This window comes from Dermacentor variabilis, chromosome 1 (genome assembly GCF_050947875.1).
Source record: "Dermacentor variabilis isolate Ectoservices chromosome 1, ASM5094787v1, whole genome shotgun sequence".
Taxonomy (NCBI): domain Eukaryota; kingdom Metazoa; phylum Arthropoda; class Arachnida; order Ixodida; family Ixodidae; genus Dermacentor; species Dermacentor variabilis.
Window position 1 is genome coordinate 17,033,768 of NC_134568.1, and position 24,461 is coordinate 17,058,228.

The 24,461-nt window shown below is 47.9% G+C and overlaps 1 protein-coding gene across 2 annotated transcripts in view; it reads right to left on the bottom strand.

Moving 5' to 3' along the window:
• Positions 1-24,461, bottom strand: part of LOC142575591 (rap guanine nucleotide exchange factor 2-like) — a 716,743-nt gene that overhangs the window by 377,548 nt on the left and 314,734 nt on the right. The window lies entirely within an intron of this gene.

The window sequence follows — 24,461 nt, forward strand, 5'->3', positions numbered from 1 at the left end:
GAGTCATACCCTCGCAGCGCTGCGTGCTTGAGAGATCACTATATACGTTGTGAGAGGCTTAGTGTAACAAAATGGTGACCCATTTCCTAGTGCTAGCTAAGCGCCACGTGACATCGCGTTGCTGACGTTCATCCTATAGTTTTGTGCAGGTGCTGATGACTGCTGATGGTATATTTGTTTTCAATTATGCTTTTGGCTGTACAGCCACTAATGTCTTCTTCCGCAGTTTTCGTTGACCATCGGCGATTTTTTCGAACATGTGGCTAGTTAGCTCTTAATTTCATGCTGCTCTTCAAAGGACTAACTTTAATCTAATTCAACAATAGGCGAGATAACAAAAAAAAAAAAAAAAAGTCAGATGGCCGAAGTTATGCAGGTGTAGTGTTGTCTACCAACTGTGAAATTAGACTAGTTCGCTTGTACCTGCCACCAGTATGTCGCGAGTCACATGATCATGCTTATAAGACGGAGCCAATGGACCGTTGAAGCAGAGCCGTTATCCCTCGTGCCTTTTTCTCAGGAGATGTTAGCGACATGTCGGCTATTCACTGTCACATGAAATAAATGAAGATATGAAATGAAGATACAGTCCTAGTCGGGCCGCATTTTCAAGGAGGGTGAAATTTTTTTTGAAGCTATCTACCTGTTTTTCGCAATTCGTCGCGTTAGTTCGTTACTTAGGAATGGCCGCTGTCGTTTTCACTCAACCAAGCGGCACATTCGCCTCACCTAATATAAAGCTCCATCATTGCTAAATCGGCTCATAGTTTATCTATTCATATACATCACGTGGTGCCTCCAAGCAATATTATTGCGATATCAATTATATGGACATTTCAGCCTAATTCACGCCGTCGTCGTCGGCATCGCCGTGAGGTTGCGCATAAGCTCTAAGTGTGATAAGATCGCGGCCGCGCTCCGGATGCTGCAGATGCGAGGGAAAGCATGCGAGGCTGAACCGATAAGGATGTTGGCTTGGTGCGACTGCGTCTTCTCGCACGTGCAAAGGGGAGGGGGAAGGAAGCGGCGCTGCTCGCCTTTCCACTTCTGCTCGGCCCGCGAGCGTCTTGCAGGTAATCTACGGTGGGTTCGCAGTCAAGGCAACCCGAGATAGTTGATGGCTTCGTGTGCGCTCTGTCCTCGCACGCCTAGGTCGCGTTGAAGCGAGAGGCAGCACGAAGGGGAATTTGCTCGCCGCTGCTGCCCCGCTTCCTCACTCCAGCGTTGTGACAGCGAGTGTCCGCGGTCATCGAGTGAGATATGTTCGTGTTGTCCTTTACGCGGGTAACACCGTTGTGGGGCGAAACTGCGACTTTTTTTCTTGTTGCAAACTATCTTATTAAGTCGCGATAAGAGAACCACGCATCCTTGGCACAAGACATCAGTAGTGCACGGTTTAGCAAGATCTCAGAAAAGTTGTGCCCTGCTTTCTTATGAAGCGACGGACTGACAGGAACGTTGCATATTGTAGAACGACGTGGCGGACAGCCCGAAACATCTGGATCTTCAGCACGTGGGGGATAACTCTGCCGTCGTGTTCTCAGCAAACCCGGAACTCCAGCTCAATAGTGGAACTGGTAGCACGGTATAACCGACAGCGTCACCCTTTGAACAAACACTGTAGTTTTGTTCAGCAAAAGCAGAGAATGATAACCACGATAACCGATGTAGTTGAACTGAAAGGACCTCCTGACTAACTTAACTGGGTACTCATATCTGAAAGAAACCAAGAAACGAACATGAGAAAATAAGAGCACTTCACCCCTAACCAAGACCGCTCGGAATTACTGAAACTCAACCAACGAATTCTCCTTCCGGTTTCAATCTAGGCCGAAAAAAAAGAAGAGGAAAGAAAGAAAAATTGGGCTCCTACTATACATTGTAGACTCGCAACGCTGACTCGTAACTGCCAGCTATACAAGCGAGAACGGACGACCGCAAACCGAGCAAAGAAAAAAAAAGAGAGAGTCTTGCTATGCATGCACGCCACGTTTCGGGATTGTGACGCCGCGGCAGCCTTTCACAACGCGGCAGTCGTGGGGAGGCCGTAAATGAAGAGGGGGGGGGGGGGTAATCTAGAGGAGAGCGATGGCGACATGGGGCATCGCGCGCCGCGCATGCCGCTGGCTGTAATACGTGCACGCATATGCTCTTAAGAGCGCGCTTCATATAAAACGATCAAGCTGAAGTGCTCATGTGAGAGGCGATCCATACAGACTAGCACGCAGCGCAACCGTGGGGTCGAAGCTAGCTTATTAAAGAGCGCATGCAAGCCTATGACATTGAGGGAAAGTGAAAGCAATTTTCCTGAAGGGGCGCTTCTTCCTCGACATTATTATAATTCGCCAGCGTCGACTGGGCAACAGCTGTTCGCAACGTTCAAGCAATGCAGTATGTATATGGTTAATCATGCGAGCATTTGTCGTTCTGTAAGAAGAACAAGGAGAAGAAAAAGAAAGAAAGAAAGAAAGAGAGAGAGAGAGAGAGAGAGAGAGAGAGAAAGAGAGAGAGAGAGAGAGAGAGAGAGAGAGAGAGAGAGAGAGAGAGAGAGAGAGAGAGAGAGAGAGAGAGAGAGAGAGAGAGAGATTGGAAACCACGACCTATATGCCGTCGAACCACAGTTGTCGTCCTATAGTGACGGAAACGAAACAATATCGCGTGCTTAACTATGGCATGTATGGGTATGTACTTTACTATAGGTATGTATACTTAATGTACAGGATCCAAGCTGGCCACCCAGCAACACCAGTAACAAAAAAGTCACAAACGGCAGTGAAGTGTAGCGTCACTTCTTGTTACGCATCGACCCGTGTCCACCCACACGATCCACCATGTTGCCTTCGCCAGAAGGTTGCAAATGAGGCGACTCGTAAAGCGACAACCGGCGAAGCGATGGAGCCTCTACATACAAGTCCTGCCTCCGACAGTCCCCAAATGCCAGGCGCCCCGCGCGACCGACACCACCACGGCATTCTTCCTGCTGTTTAGCGCATAGACCACAACAAGCTGAACAACGTTGGCGACGCTAAGAAAAAACAAGGCCAGACGAGAGTGTGGGTGTATAACAGGCACGGCGCGTTAATGGGGAAGTTGTGAAAGGCCTTTTTACGACCAGAAGACAGGCGCGCATTTTCAGCCTCGTGTGTAGGTTTTTCCTTGATGTTTGTTCTCTTTCCTTTTTTTCTTTTTGTTTTCACATCCGCATACGGATGTGCGAATATTCGGAACTTTCGGATTACGAATCGACTACTGTCTAATTCGATTCGGTCTTTGAAATGAATAATCACTATTTGTAGATACGAATATTTCTCGAGTAGCGTTCGAACACTTCAAATCGTCAACAGAGCGCGATCATACATAAAATCGGCGCAGAGGTGCCATAAATTTCATCCCGACGGCCATATACTAGACATAACACACGAGAACTTGTGCAGGAAAGGACCGCTCAGAGTGACGCACGTTTGCGGCTAAACCGCTATCATTCGCACTCACCGAAGAGTGTTGCTTGCGCATCATGCTGCTAATTTGTTCCTGATGCTCTGTTTGTGCTTTAAATGAACAGTGCTCCGTAATGCGTAGGCGCCGACTACGACGGGGCTCCGGGGCCTGAGCCCCATGCGAAGTTTTCCAGCGGGGGAAGATCCCCCGCTCCCCCCCGGCGATGCCCAAACCTACCCTCCCCTCTCCCCCAAAAGTGTCATTACCAGACTTCTGTTACCCACGTCATATGAGGTTTCTCTTGTGTTGCCTCTACCTCTTCACCAAAAATTTTATCGTGGCTAAAAGCTTACTGCATTTATTTCTGCGTTTATTTCTGCACTTTATTTCTGCAAATCCCGACAATAGCAGGACAAGCGAATTATAAGCCCCAACGGCAGCTACCTCATCCATATTTTTTCACTTCAACATCCTTTTTCAACTTCCACTGTGAACACTATGCACAGACACAATATATGTAAATATATACGCAGAACAAAGTTTATTATATTTTTTTTAAATAAGGAGGTAGCCAAGTAGCAATTATGTCGAATGGCATGTCTAGCCTATACCTAGAGAATGAATATATTGCTGTATCTTCACCCCACTTCAAATTGCCTAGCCTGCTGTTTTGACCATGAAGAAAAGCTGCAGAGTTCAGTGACCCCTTCGACAGAGTCATTTATCAACGGCGTGCGAAATGCACGAGAATGATATCTGTCTCAGTATTGCTTCTCGTTCCAGTAGACAATGCTAACGACTCACACACACAAAAAAAGCCCTCCTAATAATTTACAGCATTTATTCGGGATGAAAACATCGCCATTTGCATGTAGAGGTTATAAATATATATATAATTAACTCAGTAACCGAAATGAGGCCAAGCCGGATCCACTCGACATCAGAATCAACTCACAAAGAAGAAGAAGAAGAACAGAGAGAGAGAGAGAGAGAGAGAGAGAGAGAGAGAGAGAGAGAGAGCAGCAAAAAAGGGGCGGCAGTCCTGCCGAAAAGACGCATCAGTATTATTGATTAGACAGTATTAAGTAAAAGACAATTACACGAATTACCCCAGACAATTACCACAGAAACGACTGAACACATCCTATGTATATGTCCCCAACACGACGTCGAGCGCGAAGTTCTCCGGACAGCACTGAACCAGCTGGACTATAAATCATTTTCCGTAATGAAGATCCTTGGACCCGGGCCGTTCGCGTCGATGGCACAGAAGGCCACGAAAGCGCTCTTGAAATACCTCAAGTCGACAGGTCTTGGGCACCGTGTAGACTCGGCGCGAACCGTCAACTTGGGCGCGGAACTGTGCTCTCTCTCTCTCTCTTCATCACCATACCCCCTTCCCCAATGCAGGGTAAAAAAAAAAAAAAAAACCGAAACCGGACTTGTGTCTGGTTAACCTCCCTGCCTTCCCCTCTCTCTCTCTCTCTCTCTCTCTCTCTCTCTCTCTCTCTATCTATCTATCTATCTATCTATCTATCTATCTATCTATCTATCTATCTATCTATCTATCTATCTATCTATCTATCTATCTATCTATCTATCTATCTATCTATCTCTCCACGAAGGAAGTTTATTATCTTGGTGGGACTTGGGCTGTGAAATTAAACTGCTTCCTAGTTGTAAGCACTTGTAAGTACTTGTGTAAGGCCGTCACTTGAGTGAACAATCCTTCGAGGTGACACAAAATTTTAAGTGCAACTGTTATTAAAGGTCAGTCAGTCGACCGAGCGAGACTGTTGGGTAAATAAAAAAAACATAACGGTGAAGTTGTGCTTCTCATCTCTCTAAATACATTTGGCCTAAGAAAACTTTCCGCCTATGTCATAATATGCAATCTAATAACGGAAGCTTGCTAACAGACTAATTACACTAGATGAACATCGCTTTATGTTAATGGTGCAAATGGATGGCTGAAACTATGAGAAAACAAAATCGGTATTCGATTCAATTCGCTTCTGGGTCTATTATATTCATATTAGATTCGGTTTCAAAAGTTATTATTCGCACACTCCTACATTCGAAAGTTCGACATAACAGTCATGTTTTTGCAAAATTTATGCACATATCCCCATCATCTATTGCTTTGCAATGTCACCCTTTCAACTTTTTCACTATAACGATACGTTGCAGAGTTACACACCCGTGGAATCATGACGAGCCGTCTTTCATTTTAACAGGCACAGTAACCTCAACGGCTGCAGCTTGGTCTAACCACCAACTGCGCTCTGCCTGTGATCAGTGCAACCAATCAGTGGAACTATAAGACTCCGCTCGCTTTTGAAGGCTGAAGCTTCTTCTTTCTTCTTTCTTTTTGTTATATAGATATTTCAAACTTCAAATCGAATGCACAGCATTACAGAACTTAAGTTCGATAATGCCGTTGAAAACATCCTGTTGTAGCTTTCTTAGCAAAACACCCTAAGCAAAACTTCCTACTGTAGTGAATGTGACGCTTTAGGAAGGAAAAAAAATTAAAAAAAAACAACGAAAAGGGCAGGGCACGAGGCAGAGAAAGTTCATCTCGTTGTTTGAGAGTACCCTTCGCGACGCAGCAAAAGTGGAATGCCGATGCGAGTCTCAGCGTCTAATACAAAGAATCTGGCATTGCTGAACTCTGATATCTAGCAGATGTTCCCACTTATGCCTAATACGAATTCGATTCCACCGCCGCTTTGGCTGCTCCTCCAGTCTAAGCTTGAGTCAACCAGCGACACCGTTGTACGTGTGTTATCTTTACAGCCGAAGGCTCTCTTAAGAAACGTCAGCGTGAGCTTACTGCACGGGGAAGAGACGAAACCGTACACTACAATATTTACAGGCTGCTGCTAATGCAGAATGACTGACAGCATCTCACGCGGCATGCCCGGTCTTCCTTCTCTTCGCGGAGCGAAGCGGTCCTTTAACGGCATGCTCATACGCGATGCCTCGTAACATCACTCCCGGCGGACTGAGGGCCGGACGAATCGGCGCTAGCCATATACAGGTTCGTTGTAAAACAAAAACAAACCCGGTTCCTCGCAGACTGAAGATCACACTGCATTATGGGGTTAGCTTGTTGGGCCAGTTGAATGGCACGCTGTTAAGAACGGCCAGCTGCAGTGCAAGTTTGCCAGCCAGTTGCGCCAGCGGTGGTAACCTCATCTTAGAATGCCGCCGCCAACCTCTAGCCTCGTCGCCGTTGCGAGTGAAGGAGTTCGACGAAGCAGGCTTTGTGCTGAAACCGCCAACCTCTAGCCTCGTCGCCGTTTTGAGTGAAGGAGTTCTACGAAGCCCCTCTGACGTCGGCTCCGGACCTTTACACCTGTGTGTGTGTGCGGCACGTGTATGACAGCCCTCATCTTCCAAAAGGGCGGGCCATCTTGAATGACGTCGAACTATGACGTCGAGCAGAGAGCTTATAAGCAGCGTTTGCCGGCTGCTAGTGTGTGCTAGTGTGTGCTCGTCGTAGTGAGCTGAGTGCTCGTTGTCATGCTAGAGATGTACTAGTGAGCTGAGTGCTCGTTGTCGTGCTCGAGATGTATTAGTGAGCTGTGTGCTCGTAAGCAGTTTGATGTATGCTTTGTCTTGCGGGCTCCATTTGGGAGTCACGCTAGACTGTCGATGTATGTCTTGTCTAAGATGTAAATAATGTAAATAAATCCTGTTCACACGAGTTCCTCTCTACGAGCTTCAACTCCTTCAAATGGTGGCAGCGGCGAGATTGTCCGACGACTCCTACATCTGGATGACAGCGGTGGGATCGTCCGACAACTCTTACAACGCATCGTCTTGAGTAAGGGAATCCCAGCGAACATCGGGTGTTCTAGTTGTAAGACCAGTGCCCCTTATACCTTCAGCTTAGTCCTTCCTCTCGGCTTTAGTTTCCTGTTGCCTGTTCGGTTGACTTCCATTCACCTGCTACGAATATCACTTTCGCCAACCAAGACTTATTATACGATAACTATGTGACGACGGTGCCTAAGGTGCTGCGAGAAATGTTTAACGATGAGAGAAAGGCTTTGACAAAGTGACAAGTGCGAGCGCACGTTAGGACAGCGCTACGGCGATATTGCCACACTTCAGACCTTTTCTCTTTTTTTGCTATTGATTTCTTACATCTCCGGAGCGATGAAAACTAGCCGCGGGCATTTGGCACGCTGTGATTGCAGAGCGCTTGTTAAAGACGATGTGAGCGATTTCTCTATGCGTCTAAGTTATCGCGACTGGCATAACCGAAACATCACAGTGCTGTGGTTCTTTGTAACAGTGTTACGTACAGAACACACCAATGCAAGGGAAAAAAACAACGAATGCATCACCAACTAGCCCACCGGAAAAAAGTTCTTGCGCTTTGGTTCTTTTCGTTCGTTCTAACCGAACCGGGCGGTGTCCAGACCGTTGTAAGTAAGCGGGTTTCTCTGTAGGCTTGCAAAATTTAATGAGTGATATAGAAAACGGGTCGTGCTAAGTCACAGTTCGTTCTAAGTGGTTTGGCGACAAGTAGGCCCGACTGCATTCTAGTTGCTACATTGTATACTCCCGTATATTATAGTATGTCGTACTACATTGCATACATCACTCGGATACGATCAGTATGCAGTTAAGACTAAGGAAATTTATACTAATTTCTGTGTGACGCCGTCGTTAGCAAACGCTTTCTTTTTTTTTTTTTTTTGCTTGCTTTTTCGCGTTGACGCACTGCAACCATTACACTCGAGGTTCCTAGATACCCCTAGATACAACAAAACAAAAACAAACAAGGCCTGATTCCGCTATCTAAACTAAGCGCGTTGGCGCGTGACCTTCGCGGAAATTATGACGCACAGCCCGTTCATGCGTAACCAGGCGTGTTCACACATGAGCGCGACAGGCCTCTTAAATTATGCCCGAACGCGTGGCAACGAACTTCGATCTCAGAACCACCTTCCGTTTATTTCTGGCGCGCATGATGCGACAACTTGCCAGGTGTTTTGGCGGCGCAGAGTATACGGCCAACAATGTTGTGATTTCTTAACTTCAGAAAGAAAGTGAGAGAAGTGACAGTCTCACTCGCATTAAAAAAAAATACTCCCTGGGTCACATCGCATTAAAAACGCTCGTGTGCCGAGCTTTGAACCCCGGCAATCAAATTTCCCCGTGACAAAAGCCCCCTGCAACGGTGTGCCACATAATCAGATCGTGTTGTCGGCGCATTTAAAACCCCATAAATTTTCAATTCGTATGCAACGAGAAATGCAACATTTCACTTGTATTTACGAGCACATGCCATATAAATAGCGCCATCGTTGAACTCGTTCATTCGTAAAGATACTGCTCACATCACAGATAACCTCGTCAGTGTCTGCTGGCTATTTTTATAACTGTTTACGCGCATCATGCCTGTTCACCGCCTATACTAGCGGTTTGCCGAAGTGGCAACACATTCACCACTGTAGTGCGCAGGATCATGGCTTCAGCTTGAACGCCCATTATCAACAGGAAAATATAGAAATACTGCATTTGTCTCAGCTAGCCTCAATGGCTTTGGAACAGTACATATCATTTAATATAATAGGCACGGAAGCTGATGCTGAGTGCCAACACAGGACACCGCAAGAAAAAGTTTTTTGTTTGTTTCATAACTTCTTATACAGTGTACAGCACAAAAAAAGTGAAAGAAAGAAAGAAAAAAACATCCGTCGGTCATATTCAGCAATAACCACGCCGTAACGGGCCCTGTCACTCCGTCAACATTGAGTTGTGTGACATTAAAGGGACACTAAAGGTTACCAGAAACTCAAGTTAAAGTGGTAGAGCAATGTTCTAGAACGTCTAAGGCGTCAATATAATCGCGAACAGAGCTTTAGTAACCGAGAAATTGAGGTAAATGCATGACACGATTTGAGACCCCCCAGCGACATTCCGGTACTAGCCCGATGACGAAAGGTCTCCTCATAATTTGTGTTTCTAATACTCAACTACTCGTATTAAAAATATCATTTCATTCGATTATAAGACGGAATAAAATGCTACTAGTCTACTTCTATTCAATTCTAAGAAAAAATAACATTTTGACGTAACCTTCAGTAATATGGGTGTTCGAAAGGTTTCGTTTTCGCTCGACTCTGCACGCTCGACTCTGCGCCGCGCACGCTTTGGAGTTTCAGTAGTTTAGTTATCGCGTCGTGCTGTGAGGGTTCTGCTGGCTCGCGAAACTTTCATTTGGAACAAGCAGCGAGAATGCCACGTCCATGTGATGTCGTGGGAAGCCCTCGTTGCTTTCCCGCTCCGTAGAGCCGGTGTCGAGGCCGCCGTCGTAGTACGCAACGACGCCGGCAGTGCGAGCCCTCAGCAGCAGGTCGCGCTCGTCGGTGCTCAAATCGCTGAAGTTGAGCCCACCATCGCGAGCCAATCTGTCGGTGTCAGGGTCCATTGCGACGAGCGTCGAAGTTAGCGTCATAGAATGAAGTACCAGCTTATGGGCGTCTTGCGCTGGAGTTTGAGGTATAGTAGCGGCGCCTGGTGGCGGTGCGGGAAACGACATCTGGGTCGTGCCAGCTTGGGTCGTATTGAGCCCTGGCTGTGGCGAAGCACGTTTCTAGGCCGAGTTTTGCGTCGATTCGCACATTTTTATGCCCTGTTGCGAGTGCGAAAAGGCTCGTCGCTTCTCATAGACCACGCCGACCACGCTGCGAGCTCGCCGCAGCCTATAGTTTAACGAAAACGGACTCTCCGTGTGCCGTGGGACGTAATGTGGGACGTAATTCGTTTCTCCTTCCGCTAGCCACCATACTCCCGCTTTCGCTCGGCTGTCGGCTCTGTCTTGGCTCTGTTTCTGGCCGCGCGTTCGCGTTTTGCGCAGAAAAGCCGTAGCGCCGTCTGCGGACGCCGTTCTACTCACCGATGGCGCAACGTCACTATGAGACCATGATGTCAGTTCTCCTCGATCGGAGGGCGGGCGATTTGAACTGCGCTAGAGGTACGCGGACGCTTCAGAACGCATTTTCTCTTAAAATAAGTCTCTCCTTGGCACGAAACAAGCGTTTCGAGGTTTTTGTGATGGTATTTCAACAGTCCACGTTGACTTAATAGTAACCTTTAGTGTCCCTTTAAATCTTCGACTCCCCTTTACTGTCCTGCATCGTCGGATGGGACCTCTGGGCATCGGGTTAAGAAGGTGTCAATGATAATCGATGCTTACGCGAACTACCAGGCCCTCTTTTGCACCCTAGGCTGATGTGACCTCGGGTAACGCAATAATCTTTGTAACTTCTGGTCATTTTACGTAATAAAATTAACGAAAGCACATGTCAACGGGATAGTTTCCTTCGTAGGAAAAAAAAACATAGTGACAGAAGCAAAGAAGAAAAGCCGGTTACATATGACGTTAATCGAGGTTGATAGGACCTATACCCGCAGGGCATTGCGAAAGCGCTGGGCAATCTCGTTAGGGTACGCACGCAAACAAGAATCTTCAAACGAACGCGGTTTACAGAGACAAAGCCCGGCGGCAGTGCTTCAGACTCGAGCTAAGACCCAATCGTGGTGGGGCTTCTTTCCGTCGTTTGCCCTGCGCCTGGCGGATGGGAAGGCAGAAGCCTCCGAAGTTGCTATGCCTCAACGCAAGCGCATTACCTGAGCCGCGCCGCTCATCAGCCACTATTAAACAGTGAGATCCCCGCTCCATACGCGACTAGAGGAAATGGGCGGTCCTCTTATCGTCATTCTGACGATGTCCGCTCAACGCATGCAGAAGCCTGTGTGAATGGAAGACATCGGATGAAATCGCCAACGTCTGCTGACAGATAATACGGGCAAAGGTTTATGCTCATTCGACGTGAATACTTCGTCGTCGTTGTTCGAAAGAAGAGCGCAATAATGCCACGTACCAGTTCTTGTAGAGCTAAAGAAAAAAAAGAAAGAGACAAAGCCAGACGTGGGACGCAAGGCGTAGCTGAAAATGTAACGAGCAGCCGAGGGAGGCTGGGCAGCATTAAAACCAGCGGCCTATGAGGGACGCCGAATAGGAGGGCTCGGTATTGATTTTTTATCAACCTTAGCTTCTTTGACGTGCAATCAAAGTGCACGTCAAAGCGTTTTTTCCCCTCCACCCTCATCGCAATGTGGCGCGCCGCGCCTTCGGGAGTCGAACCAGCGTCCCTCATGCTTAACAGCAGAAGGGCGTAGCCTCTGAGCCACCACAATGGATGCTGGGTATATATCATCGGATAGTATCATATGCTTGGGTTGGATGAGAAAAGATTTCATCCGTCTGAGTGACGATAGAATGCGAAGTCGTGGATTCGGTTTCCGGCTGCGACGGCCGAATTCTTATCGAGAGATGAAACACACACACAAAAAAAGGTCGCACACAATGCTCCGGGTGCCCGTCAAATACACCCAAACGGTCAACATTATTCCGTAACCCTCGACAACGGCGTCTTTCATAGCCCGCACGTTGCGTTGTCGCGTTGAACGCCAAAGTCAGACGTGCAGCTCTTTCTTCGCCAACACTGCCCGTGGCTGCCGGTTGTTATGCTTAGCTTTCCTTCTGGACAAAAGGTGCTTCACCGGCAAACATGCAACTGTGGAATACCATCCTCACGTCATCGTCTTTTCGATGTCAAAGCGCTGGCGAAGAAACCGGCGTCACCTCAAGAGACGCTTCTTCGCCTGCTCGACGGACCAGAGTTGACAAACGAAACGAGTTCAGGAACCCCAAGCTGCACTTGGTCATCGGTCGTGTTACCGCTATAAACGGGAAACAAAGAAGCCCCTTTAGAGGTGATAGCAACCACCGCATTTTTGGAAGCGGTAAGGAGTGTCAAATGAATGAATGTGTGGTGTTTATTGGCGCAAGGGCCGGCCAAAAAGCGCTGTCAACGACTGTCAAGACGAGATTCCTGAAGTCGCTTCAAGCTGGCCATTACGAAGGGCGAACAAATTGCTGCGATATAGCCATGTCAACGACTTCCGTGGGAACAGCTACGATTCCGGTTTCACATGCAATTGCCTGTCCATTGCATCGTTGGCGGGTTCGAAGGCTGGACATTAAAAGACGGAGTCCGGCGTGGTAGTGCGACATCATGAGTGGGATTTTGCTAATAGTTCGACGATTCCAATTGGCCGAGATAAAGACATTGAATTCCCTCGTCAAGCGAAAGAGGGAACTCGACTGCTTAAAGCTGGAGCTTGAGTGTAGTGCTGGGCGCTCAGACGTAAGGACTCCGACATGTAGCGTGCTCCGAGAATCATGAAGCCTTTCTTGTGAACTCAAAATGTAAACTCGTACATAAACTTGATTTTCCCACCACTCGGACGTCGCTCTGGACCTGTCTTTCGTCCGGCACCTGGCACGGCACCAGCCATGGAACCGCCGTGACCTCACGGACCGCCAACTTAGCAACAAGGCTTAGCTGCTAGCTCAATCGCCCATTTGCCGGTCTATGTCGTTATGCGAACGTACGAGCCAGTTCGCGATGCGGGACGCTCAAAAACCATTGATGCTAGTAACCGAATACACCAAGTTTGCCTGAGCCCCAGGGCAGCATTTACAAAGGCTGTAATTCGTAGGAACTGTGTCAACGTCCGAGAGTTCAGCCACGATTACATTCGTTACTATGGTTGCCTGGCGCCCGTTCTCACTGACGAACTTAAATGCCATTCCCACCAAGCCAAGCAGTAAAAGCTGATTAGATCGGTTCTAAGGATCAAGCGTTTTAGAGCGCGGCCCTTAGGCGCCCGTTCCTGGGCGGAGCGTCGACGTCGGTGAAACCGTGCGAACGCGCGCGTGCCACTGCCCGTGCGTTCGTCGTCGTCTTCTTCCACAGCTGGCTACGATGCCGTTCTTAAACTTAATTATGCGGTTTTACGTGCCAAAACCACTTTATGATTATGAGGCACGCCGTAGTGGAGGACTCCGGAAATTTCGACCACCTGGGGATTCTTTAACGTGCGCCTAAATCTAAGCACACGGATGTTTTCGCATTTGGCCCCCATCGAAATGCGGCCGCCGTGGCCGGTATTCGATCCCGCGACCTCGTGCTCAGCAGCCCAACACCATAGCCACTGAGCAACCACGGCGGGTTCCGATGCCGTTCACCATGCTCGTGTTGCGATACCGCCCCTGCCTTTGCGAAGGCGCTGACGGCACTGGCCACTACCAGGAGGTGCGGCGATATCGGTCGCAAATTTTTTGCCTCAATATATCGCGAAATGAAAACACGTATAAAGTTTCGCTCAAATTTCGCATTATGGAGTGTCGCAATCGTCGGACGTGTTCACTAGATCTATCCCTGGGAGTGTCAGCCAGCGCCATTCAGAACCATGGTGGGCGGATTGGAAGTATTGATCGGAAGAGTGATTGGAAGTAGTGACGAAGAGGATACAAAAGTTCCAAGTGCAATTGACCATAAGATTAGAAGAGATTCGCAAGACACGTTCCCGGGAACAGAGGCCGAAGAGGATGGAATAAATATCTATTTGATCAATGATGAAGGGCTTTTTTTTGCTGTTGAAAGAAAACCGCTTTTAGTGCGTGGCGACGGCACATGTAAAAACGGGCGCCGTCCATTCAGTGGTCAGTGGAATGACCAATGAGTGGTCATTCCAAAGAGGCATACTTCTGGTACACTGCAGAACCGTTAAACCAAGTGGCAATTGCTACAAATGGTTTTTCAGGTTCCGCTGTTCTCTAGGCACCAGCGGTCGTATCGTATTTTGCAAGGATTCTGTCTCTTTCTACCCATTTCTTATAATCTGCTCCACTGAGCGGCTAATCCCTGCGGCAGAGGGGGCACAGCTTTATGCAAATTAATGTCAAGTGGAAACAAAATAGCAAATGACGTGTAATCGCGGCAATGACGTTGCTCGATGACAGCTACTATGAAAAAAAAATCTTTGCGTGATTCGAGAGGCAGCTCCTACAATAGGCAACCACAGCGCAGTGTGGGGGCGCTGCGGTTGTCTGCCAGCTGCCCCAAAAAATTTGCAACGGCCGGGCGTACAAAGCGTTATCCTCCTCCATATAGGTGCACTGTCGAAGTACGATTTTCTGTGGCCGCCAGACTACCTGTGTAAGCTTTACGGCGATGGTTTGCCATAGGTTCTTCGTGTCGAAGCGCACCTACACCATCTGATCTGTATCAACTAAAAACAATTATTTTCAGCGTTAAAACGTTGCGAAAGCAAAGCTAGCCCGACATCATTAGGTCAAGGGCGTGGAGCAAGCCACGAAAAAAATAAAGTGCTTATGCGAGAGAAATGCGCATGTCAAGCTTTCTTCCCCCTGCCTGCAGCACATATTATATGTCTCTAAGGCAAAATATGGTTTCATATAGTAATTTACCAGCTATATAATTAATCGTTAGCATCAGGTCAGTTCTTCTTTCATTTTTATTTTTCAGGTAATGAAATGATCTCAATAGTGGCTTAAATGAAGGCGAACGTGGACATATGTGGTAATTTCACGCTTCTAAATAAAATGCGAGTCAGCAGGTCATTATGTTCACTCTCATGAGACTGCAGGGACTGTCGGTATTTATTGATCTCGTGCGCGGCCCGTTGAATTACATTCCGCGCTTTCAGAACCGGAAGGCCGTGATTTAAGTATTTTCACTCTGTATACGACGTTTGTTTTGCGATGTGTGCGCCAAATTAACAGATCATTCACACCATTTTCCTCTGTTATCCCGCATGTGATAAATATGTATAACGCTGTGTTATTCTTCCAGCCCACACCAGTGTGATAAGTGTTAGGTTATGCTAAATTGCAAGGTTTAGCGTCCAGAAACTGCAAAGTGGACTGTGAGGGACACTATGGTGGAGGCCTCCGTATTTATTTTCACAGCCTGGCGTTCTTGACTGCACGCCCCAATAACGGCACACGAGCATTTTTTGCTATAAATATTGCGGAATGGAGCCGCCGTGGTTGGGAATCGAATCCATAGCCTCGTGCTAAGCAGCGAAACGCTATACAGCCACCGAACGTACTGAGTAAGCGGAGCAAATGCGAAATGAAAACAATGAGCTCGAGTATAAGTCTGTTAATAGAACGCACCTTATGTTAACCCTTTTCTTATTTTTTTATTGCTCGTGTTTTTTAATTGTCAAAACAGTACAGCTCTACTTCCTGCTCTCACGAAAAATTAAGCCCCTGGGATTGACAGGCCCCGCTTACATGTGCGTGCTCTTGTCTATTTCGCATTCTTACGACCGCTGGAAAGAATCAGCTGCACCTCCCCGCTTCACCCCTTCCTCCGCCCCCTTCGGTGGCTAATGCACCCTCGTTTTTAAACATTTTGACTTCCGTCATCATACTCTACGTCCACTTAGTAATTTCGCGGCTGCGTGTTTTCATCGAGCTTCCGTGGCAACTGTTGCCTCTACGATGACCGGTCCCATTGTTGAAACGCTCGCTCGAGAGGCATACCTCCTTCGACCAGTGCCGATCTTTTCACGTTCATCGAATAAAGAAGCGGTCATGTGCAACGCGAGCGGAGTGCAATTTAGCGAAGCGATTTAAGCGGAGGAGACGGGCGTGAAAGCTCGCCTTGCTCTGATGCCAAGCGCTGGCGTCGGCGGAGAAACTTCAGGCTCGAAGACGCGCGCGCGGAGCGGCATATAGGCAGCATGGAAGTCCTTCCACGACAGCTGCGCATACTGAAAACGCAGGACGTATCGAGGTGGGCGTCTACACGAAAATGTAGCCATATGTACCGATAGCATCGCATAAAAGGACAAAAAGGAGGCAGGCGAGACGTTACACGCAACGTCAGCGCGCCTGCAGCAGCGCGTGCCGCGTGCTTTCTCTCTTCGTCCTTGTCTTGTTCGTTATACGTGCAAGGCGAAGCTTCTCTCTTAGCTATGACCCACAACTGACCGACTAGCTATGGCGCCCGTCCGAAGCCTGCCGATGCCCGGAAGAGCGGACAGTGTTCATATTGCGCAGCTCAGGTCCCAGAGCTGGACTGGCGAGCAGGAAACGTCTTCGGGGTTGTATACGCATTTACGGCCGCGTCGTAAATGCTGTTGCTGCAAGACCAATCGATTAAGGTAAGGGGGTTCCTTTTTCCTATCGTTTTTCTCCGCCACACCGGCCTCGCTCGCTGAGATGGATGTTGGACGGCATCCGTGCCTTCTGACATCGTTCTGCGACTTCGCGTAGATCTCAGTTCGCATTGTTTTTTCTTTCGCCTCCATCGAGTGACACGCAAGTGCGTTTTTTTTTCTCCGAAAAGCAACGAGAACTAACAAAAGGCCAGATTTCAGAAGCAAACAAACCAACATGCTGACGAGTCGAACATAATATCTCAACTCCTCACTATCTCTTAGCTCTTAAGAGAGGTAACCAGAAATCTATCATTACAATGAATACGATTAAGCGCTAATTTGAAGGTGAGAACCGAAATGTAAACGAATAAATAGTACAAGGCTCATTTCTACCGAATTTCTCGTTCACAACTTCGCGCTCATTGATCTTCCCTTGACAGTATAGACAAGCTAGCTAGACAACAAGTAATCATAAGAAAACTACATGTGGTCTTTTATGATGCAGGTGAGTAGTGCGGGCAAAGCAGGACGCGATAGCGGAGCGCTCCAGGTAAACCGGTTGCACGATTTCGACCAGCCGTGGTCACTGTATAATCTGGTCAAACGAGCGTTCGAACATTTCACAGGTGCGTAAATCACGCATGCACCAATGATAGCATCCCCAGCGAAATGTGTAGGAAACGAAGTGAATAACTGCAGTAAAATAACAGGCGATGCATGTTATAATTACTTGTTGCCATCATAACGAAACAGAAAAAGAAACCCTTTGCTTGTTAGTTAGGTGTACTATACCAGTGCTGTACTGTACTGTACTGTACCAGTGCAATATAATCGCTGTAGACGTGTAAATAAGAACATTGGTCGAAGTCTGGGCGTGCGTCGTTTATAAGAGTGGCACAGTGTGCAGACTGTACATGCACTATAGTACATAGTGCAACTTAGAATTTGAGGAAGCTTACCCAGGCTTCATGGAAGTGCGGCTTCCTCGCCAGCTTCCGCAACCCATAAACAGACGACACTGATGGTACGCAACCCGGCAACGGGCATCTTATTTCCATGAACCTGTCACTTACTGTCAGTCTTACGCTTTGCCTTTGAGCCAACACAAGGGAAGTGGACTCGAATGAGCGCAAATCACACTATGTATACGCTTCGGTTTGGGGTATGTTTTTACTGCGTCAACATCATAACGTCACCTTGAGTTGGCGGCAAGGATGTGCACAGAGGGGACATCTAAACTTGTCAGCGTTGACATGCATGGTGTGTTTCTTGCTCAGCGAACCAAACAAGCAGATGAACTCACCTGCACAGAAGAGAAAAACGAATGCAAATAGTCAATAAAATGCCACGTAAAGCGACGCACTTCAATATGGTACAGACGGGCAAGAAGTGCGCGAATGCGGCTTCTGAATACAGTAAACGCGCAACTTTGGGCATGCGAAGGAGTTACGGTTTTCCTGTCAGGAAAATGTTGCCGAAATTCAATGTTCCTTTTCTTCTTTGTTTGACCACCCCGAAACATACGCCACATCTTGTCGGTACGAACATTTGGTCCTTAAAGAAGCAAGAAAACTTAAAATGGGATGGTGAGTTCTTGCACAAAGAAGTGTACTTTGGAGATGCTAGCTCCCACACTTTCGGAAACGCATATACTTTTCGTTCGTACATTTAGGTAAGTGAAGCATACTCTTGCACAATATTGCATCAGGCTACTGGCTATTTTACATTTGATATCAACTGTACTGCTTTATTTTGTTCGCTTAAGCTGCGTTATAGCATTCCAAATAGTCGCTAGCGTTTCCTCGTGTCGGAAGGCAAACAGCGGAAAAGAACAAAAAATCAGGAAAACAATATTAAACATGAGCTGAAGAAATGCATAGCATCATGCATGGCATACACATATTTCTAAAGTAGCAAATTGATAATTTATTGACAATTGGGAAAGGTGACAAAACCACAGAGTGTGCTATCAGCACAAATTCAAACGCAAACAAGCCGGAAACAATTACGTATTTAGGTTTCCAGTAATGATGATGTAATTCAGGCTTCAAGACATCCGGTCAGGACTACACCTACTCATAAACCGGCTACAAATTGCTTGCCCATAGTACGCTGGGGTTAATTACGCGTCTCAGTTGTTTTGTGCTTACATTTCAGTTTATGCTGACAGTAAATACTTGATTTTGGTAATTTAGGCCTTCTTTGTGCAGAAATGTGCTTCTGTATTGTTATTTAAACTTATGTACGCATTTTTGCATCAACCAATTCGCTTATGTAGTACTTGGGCATTCATTACTGAAGCGTCTGGTATATACTACCGGCAGTCGCCTGAAATACATAATTAGCACCGTCATCTGCTCGAATGCAATTTTTTTTTCTGGTCTTATTACCGAAGCTACGAAAACACGTTCATCAAAAGAGCAAGATATGGTCACCGGTGCAAAATACGCGTTCTTCGAGCTCACAGCGAACAAGTGCAGCTACGTTTCCCAGACAGCAACATAATCATACTTTCCATGTCCCGGAGACACAAGAGGCGGAGAGACGATGGCTCCGTCGTTCTGTACGTGTCAGCGAGTGCACGTACCACCAAAAACAAAGCCAATCGAATAAAGTAATGCAGAAAAACTACTGAACGGTGCAAACCGTGTGAGAAAAACACCAGCGCAAGGCGCCGGTAGACGACGAAGTCGTCGCTTGTCAAAAACACGCCATGAGGCGGCCGCTGTCCAGTCAGGCGGGAAGCTAAATCCCCTCACCATGTGTTCGCGTCTGGGTGTGCGCGAAATCCACTTTACTCGATCCGTACAGCTCATGCAAAAAAAAAAAAAGCAGTGCAGCAGAATGCCCATGTGATGGAACCTCGCCGACAGGGCCTTGCGATATATATATATATATATATATATATATATATATATATATATATATATATATGTGTGTGTGTGTGTGTGTGTGTGTGTGTGTGTGTGTGTGTGTGTGTGTGTGTGTGTGTGTGTGTGTGTGTGTGTGTAAAGCAATAGCTAGGGCGAAAAGAAACAAAATCATTTTGACCTGCTGACTTTCGATACAGATCCAGGGCACATGCGATTGGAACATCTTTCCTTCCAAGTCTTTATCCTCTCACACAGTCAGCGCAGTCAAGAAAAGCCGCTGATAATTGGAATAAATAAATAAATAAATAAATAAATAAATAAATAAATAAATAAATAAATAAATAAATAAATAACGCCCGCCTGCCGGCTCGGGTTGTGCCAAATGCACCCAGAAGAAAATCCTTTTTTCGCGAGACGTATACCGAAGGCCAACGGAAGCAAGAAGCGTCTAACAAGCACAAACGTCCAGGGGAAACTAAAAATACCTCGCGGTAGGCTTTTTCTCCTAGCTTTAGCCGTTTTTCCTTTCAGTCGCCGTTAAGTCGGCGGCTTATCTCTGGGATATGGTAGTTGTACACGGCGCGCTGGGGATGAACGCTCCTAGCAGACTCACCTTGTATAAAGCGCATGGGGTGGTTTGAAAACTATCGCGAAAAATGACTTCCAGTAAGGGAACTGTTGCGTTTCGCCTGCGACACGTGGTTTTGCCGGCGCGACTGCGGCGGGGCGGCAGACATTTTGGCCCGATCGTCGTCGCCGCAACACTCATCGCCAGGTGTTTCCAGGCGCGTCTGCGGCGATGCGACCGCCTAGGGATCCTCCTCGCATTCCAGTCATTGTGCCCGAAACAGGCGATGCCAAAGCAGGGATCTCATTCCAGTTATTGGGCCCGAAACAGGCGATGCCAAAGCAGGGATCTCGTTCCAGTCATTGTGCCCGAAACAGGCGATGCCAAAGCAGGGATCTCATTCCAGTTATTGGGCCCGAAACAGGCGATGCCAAAGCAGGGATCTCGTTCCAGTCATTGTGCCCGAAACAGGCGATGCCAAAGCAGGGACCATCCTCTCATTACAGTCATTGTGTCCGACCGGCAGCGCCACGACAGGGTGCTACGAGATCGTGCGCAGCGCCACGACGGGGTGCTACGAGATCGTGCGCAGCGCCACGACAGGGTGCTACGAGATCGTGCGCAGCGCCTCGACATGGTGCTACGGCATCGCTACGACAGTGTGCGTCACCATTAGCCCATTGTACATTCACGTGCTCGTCTTTTGAGGGGTTCCTTCTTGCCCTCAACTGCGAGAGTATAAAAACAGCTGCCCCCGGACGCCAAGAGGAGGGCTCCGATTTCTTCTGTTGAGTGAAGTGCTCTCCCGTCTCTCTACTACGGTCAAACCTGACCGCCAACTCTTTGCGATGTTAAAATAAACAAGTTGTTTCGTTGTTACCAGTCGACTCATGCTTTGCCGGGACCTTCGGATGCTTCCAGTTGTACCCCAGGCCGCCAGGCCAACGCTACCCTTGGGGCTTGCGACCCAGGTACAACCACGGGCGTCAGCGCCGAGTTCCCAACAGATCGTACCAGCGGTCCGATCCAAACAGAACCTATAAAAACAAATCCACGAAACTATAGATATCTAACGGAGACGGTCTGCCGTTCCCAACACGTTCATACAAAGACTAGTTAAATAATAGTTAAATGGGCCCTGAACCACCCCTCGGGCTTGGTGAAATAACACAGTCCGCGGGTACCATACGCTGCTGTGAACATCTGAGCCAAGTTTTGCTGCCGAACGCGGCGCGTGGAGCCCGCAGGCGGATCGCGAAGTCACCTTTCTCTCGAACGCTCTTTTCAACACAAGGCCCTGTCCTCACTCTCTTTTAGGCGCACTATTTCTTCATCGGACCCACTATTTCGTCATCGGACGCACTGTTTCATCATTCCCCAAGACGGCTAACATCAAGCTGTGGCCGACTACATGGCGTAGATACCGCGGCCGCCGCAGGGTGCCGCGACGAGTCCACTGGCTAAGCGCAGTGCGGCTCGCTGAAGACAACCGCGTTTGGTTTGCGTTACCGATCTAGCCACCGTACCTATGTTTAGCGCGTCGTAAGCACCAAAGGCGGAAGTCGTGGTGTCTACGTTAACATCCAAAATGAAGTTTGAACTGCGCGCCACGGTGACATTTAGAAGGCAGAGCGTTGTGGGCACGCCCCACTGCACAGTAACCTTCTCAGTACAAGGCATCGAAGAAGGAACGGGAGCACAGCGGATGTCGTGTTTGATTGCCAATAACTCCGCTTCTACTGAACGCACTGAAGTACTTTTTGTGGCAAAGTATTTCTGAAATAGCCTATTTTTACTTCAAATACCTTTCTACACTTCGATAAAAAGCGGTTCAGGGCCCCTTTAAGCAAACAGCGTGTGTCTGTCTGTCCACAATGCGTGCCTTCCGAAGAAGAGAAAGAGAGAGAGAAAGGCAAAAGGAAGGACAGGGAGGTTTACCAGAGAGAAAGAGAGAGAGAGAGAGAGAGAGAGAGAGAGAGAGAGAGAGAGAGAGAGAGAGAGAGAGAGAGAGAAAAGGCAAAGGAAAGACAGGGAGGTTAACCAGAGATTATCTCCGGTTGGCTACCCTGTACTGGGGGAGGGGCAAGGGGATGCGATAGGTGAGAGAGAGAAGGATTAAAAAAAGGAAAAAGAAACTACACACACACGCACGTACACACAAACTGTTTCTGTGGGCACTGTCACACAGGCTGCAAAGGCGTTCCAAGTGTTATGCAGTGTCACCGTACAATCCTGCGTCACACATTGAAGTCACAATCTGTCAGAAAGTCCAGTGTCCTTTAAATACCGCAGCAGCGCCTTCACAGCGGCTCGCGCTGATGTTCGCGTAGGCCAGTTTCCAAGGATCTTGTTTTCTGACACTGGGCGCTTGTCCAGTTTGTCTAGGGTGGCTGAGAGGACTGCTCTTTGCGAGTTGAAACGAGAGCACTGACAAAGAAGGTGCGCGATTGTTTCGTTGCACCCGCAGAAGTCACAAAGTGGGCTGCTGGACATTCCGATAAGAAATGAGTACGCATTTGAAAGTGCTGCTCCAAGCCATAGACGGACTAGAAGGGTGCAGAGACGTCGTGGAAGGTATGACAGAATACGGAGCTGTAAATTAGGATCCAGCGTGTGGAGGCCTGCACTTGAGAAATCGGATGAATTCCACTGAACCAATGTTAGGTCACGAGCAAGCGCGGAGTGCTTTTTCGCTGCGTCGGCTCTCGAAAGTGGAAGGGCAACGCACTTGACGCCGTCATGGGCAGATCGGGCAGCTGCGTCCACTCGATCATCGTCATGTATGCCACAGTGACTAGGCAACCACTGATATATCGTGTCCTTCGTCAACTATGCGATGGTGGACTTGTGATTCATGGCGCAGTGCTGAGTGTAAACTCTGGAGGGCTGCCTTGGAATCACAGAAGATTGATCATAGATGGGGTGGCTCCTCCTGAATGAAATGAAGAGCCGCACGGAGGGCTGCCAACTCGATCAGCAGCTGTCATTGATGATTCATGTGACGTTTTTAGCTGTATTTTGACGGATCTTGCTGGAATAATCACTGGGGCAACTGAACTTGTAGGTGTGACTGAGCCATCGATGTAAAACTGTAAGATTGCACTTCATGTTAAAGTTCTAATGTGGCCTGTTTCAGGGCAAACGACGGCGTGATATAGCTTTCTTCGTGATTCCTGGGATGGTGAGGCGTATTTCAGTGTGAGGCATACTTTAGTGTGCGCCTGTCCGGGTGTTTTATTCTGTTGTCCGCGTGTTGTTTCTTTTTTTTTGCGCCTAAAACCATTTCTAAAAGCGTATTTCAGGTTTGTGCAGGCGCCATAAAGGTGAGGACGGTTTTAGTGCAGTTCGATGGCAACGAAGTACGATTGGCAGCAATTATACGACTGAAAGTTGTGTGTGGCTTTTCTGCAGGTAAAGAAGCAATATGGTGTGAAGGTAGTCGGGCAACGCGCCCCATAACTTCCCTGACAGAGTCGGTGGCTAAGTACGTTAATATTGCGTGATCTCGCGCTATGACACTCGTTCCCGTTGTAGACGCACACTTCGGAAGACCGAGACACGTCTTTTGGGCTTGAGCTTGTAGTCTTTGGAGTACACGCAGGTTTGTTTTGCAGGTGTTGCATAGCACAGGGATGTTGTATCTTGCGAAACCGAGGAGCAAGGCTTGACAAAGCTGCAGCATTGACCGCACCCATGTGCCGCATGACCTCCCGCCGAGAAACTTGAGGAGGTGTGTTGTCGCTAACCTCCTCTTTAGGTATGAAACGTGCGGGCTCCATGATAGGTCGCGGTCGATAATTACCTCTAAAAAGCGTTGTTTCCGTGCGTTTGCAATTGCTTGCCCATCGACACTTACAGAGTAAGGCTTCATCGCCTCCCGAGTGAATGTAAAAAGGCTGCATTTCTAATGATTACAGCTCTAAGTTCTGTTTTCGCAAGTACAATGATGTTAACGTAGCTGCCTTTTGTAGCCTTGCTCGTACCTGCAGTCGTGTTACAGCATACACCCAAATGCAGATGTCGTCAGCATAGATTGATACTTCAACAGTGTTGGGCAAGCATCTGACTAGGCCAACGAGCACTAGGTTGAATAGTGTCGGGCTCAAAACCCCGCGTTGCGGTACTCACGGAATGTTTGGCGGTGAGTCGTGGCGCCATCCTCGGTCATTACGAACAAATACCTGTCGGTCAAATAACGGCACAACCACTGCAAAATTTGGCCCCCGACAATGGCTTCAATCAGAGCCTATATGACGACACAATGTGCTGCATTATCGTAGGCGCCTTTTAGGTAAAGGAACAATGCCACAGTGAGTCATTTCAGACGTTTTTGATGTTGAAGAAACGTGACCAAATCGATGACATTATCTATGGATGAGCGCTCACGACGGAAGCCAGCCATAACATCTGGGTACTCGTTGTAACTTTCCAGGTACCATTCCAGGAGCGTCAAAACCCTTCTTTCCATCATTTTGCCGCTGCAATTGGCCAGAGGGATGGAGCGGTACGATGAC